This window comes from Dipodomys merriami, unplaced genomic scaffold (genome assembly GCF_024711535.1).
Source record: "Dipodomys merriami isolate MVZ:Mamm:240054 unplaced genomic scaffold, mDipMer1.0.p SCAF_298, whole genome shotgun sequence".
In the NCBI taxonomy this organism is placed as follows: domain Eukaryota; kingdom Metazoa; phylum Chordata; class Mammalia; order Rodentia; family Heteromyidae; genus Dipodomys; species Dipodomys merriami.
The window spans coordinates 639,630-643,491 of record NW_027204470.1 but is presented as its reverse complement, the minus strand read 5'-3'; the positions used below and the strand labels follow the sequence as shown (position 1 = coordinate 643,491).

At 36.4% G+C, this 3,862-nt stretch overlaps 1 non-coding gene across 1 annotated transcript; it reads right to left on the bottom strand.

The window, feature by feature from the left end:
• Positions 1 to 3,407: 3,407 nt before the first annotated feature.
• Positions 3,408 to 3,514, bottom strand: LOC138839207 (U6 spliceosomal RNA). The gene has a single exon (XR_011375912.1). It is a non-coding gene; the product is annotated as a U6 spliceosomal RNA (small nuclear RNA).
• Positions 3,515 to 3,862: the final 348 nt, after the last annotated feature.

The following is a 3,862-nucleotide window of genomic DNA, read 5'->3' as shown; positions in this document are numbered from 1 at the left end:
CAGCAATCCCACTTTTGGGCATTTACACAAATGTTTACAAACAAGACCACACTAAAGCTACCAGCACAACTATGTTTATTGCAGCATTATTTACCATAGCTAAGATCTGGAACCAACCCAGAGGCCCCTCAGTAGATGAATGGATCAAGAAAATGTGGTATATATACACAATGGAATTCTATGCCTCCACCAGAAAGAATGACATTTCCCCATTTGTTAGTAAATGGAAAGGTTTGGAAAAAATTATATTAAGTGAAGTAAGCCAGGCCCAAAGAAGCATAGGTCCCATGGTTTCCCTTATTTGCAATATCTAGTATAGGTATGAGTCAAGCAGAAAAGGTCAGATAATGTGATGTTAGGAAAATGAACCCTTAAATATGTATTTTAATGTTTTCGCTTATTTCATGCATGTGTTTCTAACGCATTTATAAGATTATTTCTTTGTTGCTTTGTATGTCCCTCCCCCACAGTGTAACCCCCGCTTTCACTATATTTGGTGTCAGTATAACATGTGGAGGAGATGGGGACAAACAAGTCGTTTAAGGATTCAGGTGGACCTTTTGCAACAATGAGAAGTACAAAATGTCATGTCAAAACCAGCTTTACAATGTCGGTGTGGGGGGGGGGAGGGGGGTATAATTGGGTGGGGGGAGGGGAGTATAATTGGTTGGGGGGAGGGGGGAGGCGGGGAAGGGAGGTGAAGGGTAAACAAAGGAGGAGGCTGCAATGCTTGGTAAGAAATGTGTGCATTATCCTGCCCATGTAATTGTAGCCCCTCTGTACAGTATGTTCTCAAATAAAATAAAATAAAATTAAAAAAAAAAGAATGAAGAAAGAGTTCATCCTGCTAAGGACCTATGATAGGATATCAAAAAGAATTCATTGTTCTAGGTATTCCCTATCTTTGCAATGCAACTTAAATGATATAAAACATAATATACTGCTCAGGTACTTTTACCTTTTATCAGTTTTGCACATTATCATATGGACATTACCTCAGTCTACAACATTCCTTCATTATTCTGTCCTTGATATTTTTACACTACCAAGTCCTAAGATAACCAGTTTGATTTAAAGCATGAGTAGTTGTACACCTGGCTTCCTTGGAAGCAGAGCATGTTCAATAGATCACATTCCTTCTGGTTGCTCACTACCTGTAATGTTTTCTGTAATATTATTGCATTCTAGTTAGTATTAAAAATTTTTGGCTAAACTCAAAGCTCGTTCATAAAAGTTTATGTTAAGTATTTTGCAAGTTTTATTTCTCTCAATTCTTAAGATAATATTTGCTATAATGCTAATGTTATTATCATTTTAGTGTTGGGAAAAATTTTAATTAAAGTCACGAATTGCATGGCCCAAAGACACACAGTGAGGAAGGAAATGAGTCACAGTCTCCAAAAGCCTTTTAACATTACAAAAAATATAGGTAAAATCTCTCCATTCTCTTACACTCTCAATTCAATATTCATATTGTCCAAGAAATAATAGCATACCAAATATTGCCTATAGTGATTGTTTTCTGTCACATTTTGTCTTCAACACCAACACAGACTGTGTTGGTGACATTGGGTTATCATGCACAGAGCTGAGTTTATAAATTGAAGTCCAAAGAGAGTCAAATTTCTTTTGGCCCACAGCTCCAGTATCCTTTTTTAAAAAATACTGAAACTTTTAAATCCCAACACTTACTATCTTTTAAGAATCCGAAAACAAAATAAATTCACATATAATCACTCCAAAATGCTTTAACAGTAGGAGATGATAAAACAGGCCCCCATCAAGTAAAATTTCTTCTACTTTTAAAATTATTCTGAAAGCCTTTTCCTGGCTGCTCACACCTCTAATCCTATCTACTCGGAATATCTAATCAGAAGCCTGAGATCTATGGATAACTGTTGGAAGACTCTCAGGGTGGAATAAATTCATGAGATTATTTTTCAGAAATTATAATGAACTAGCAAAGAGCCAGGAATGGAGATGTAGCTCATATATTAGCTCATCAATCTAGAGAGGAAAGGCCTAGCAAGACTTTGAAGCCCTGATTTCAAACTCTGAGCATGCCAATAAACAAGAATGTGCATGTTTGCATGTGTGCATGCATGTGTGTATGCACACACACATTTATTCAAAATACCTTCATATCAGCATATCAATGTTCTGCATTAATTTCTTTGTTAACGATATTATCTGAGTAAAATAAAGGAAATAAACTCTTCTATATCAGAATATTTTTATACGTTGTTTATTTTTTACTGTGAAAATACTGTACAGAGGGGTTACAATTACATGGGCACGATAACATTTCTTATCAAGCATTGTAGCCTCCTCCTTTGTTTCCCTTTCCCATCCATTCCCTTCCTTCTCCAGCCTCCCACCCAAGCCTCCCCACTCCCCCCCACCAAAGTTGTAAAATTCGTTTTCAACATAAGGACTTGTTTTTCTCAATGTTGCAATAGGTCCACCTGTAAAAATAACTGTACAGAGGTGTCATATTTATATGAGCAAATAATGAGTACATTTCCTAACAAGCATTGTTACCTCTTCCTTTCTTTTTCTTCCACCATCCCTTCCCTCCCACCTCCACAAATACACTCCCCTCCCCCTTCCCCTGCCTAAATTGTAAAGTTCATTTTTCACCATAGTGTTTTGTGCATATCAACATTTATCCCTATTTAAGAATTTTGTATTTCACTTTCCCCTCCCTAAATTTGAGAAATGTAAACACAGGATGTAGGCGCACCAACTTCAAATACAGTGAAAACAGAGGTTAGAGCGTAGGGGAGGAACATATAAAGGAATAAAAAAAATCACATCACGAATTATAAGTATCTTAAAAACAATAGCAAGAAACAACAAAAAACACGTCTGGTTCATTTCCTGTAATATCATTTTATCTGATATGCACATAGCTTATGATCTATTCTGCTTATCCCAGGCATATATTAGCTGTTGAAAATAAGGGAAACCATGGGACCTATGTTTCTTTTGACTTGGCTTACTTCACTTATTAAATTTTTTTCCCATGTCTTTCCAATCCTTAACAAATTGGGTGATGTCATTCTTTCTGATGGAGGCATAAAATTTAATTGTGTATATACACCACATTTTCATGGTGCATTCATCTTCTGTGTGCCATAGAGGTGAGCTCCATATCTTAGCTATTGTAAATAATGCTGCAGTTAGCATCGTTGTGCTGGTAGTTTTAGTATGGTCTTCTTTGTGATCATTTGGGTAAATCCCTAGAATTGTGATTGCTGGGTCATAAAGGAGCTTTATATGGAGTCTTTTGACCAGCCTCCATACTGCTTTCCAAAGTGGTTGAACAAATTGAACAAGTTAACACTCCCACCAAGAATCAAGTAAGGTTCCCTTGTGGCCACATCCTCTCCAGCATCTTTACTTGTAAAAATATGGAATGATTCAAGAATTTGCGTGTCAACCTTGCACAGGGGCCATGTTAATCTTCTCTGTATTGTTCCAATTTTAGTGAATGTGCTGCTGAATTGAGCACAGAGAATTTTTTATATATAAAGTGTAATTGATTTTCTTAAACTAGACAATTCAAAGAAAAGTAAGTTTTGAAGATTTCTCGTGAAATTTTAGAACCATGTACTTCTTATATAAGCACACATTTAAGAATAGACAAGATTAACATTTCAAAAACAAAATAATCCCAGATATTGTTGTTCAAGAGATGTGTAGGATGGGGGGGTATTGGATGGGGGGACAGGGGAAGGCTGGGAAGGGATGTGAAGGGTAAACAAAGGAGGAGGCTTGATAAGAAATGTACTCATTATCTTGCCCGTGTAATTGTAACCCCTCTGTACAGTATGTTCGCAAAAAATAAAAATAAAAAAAG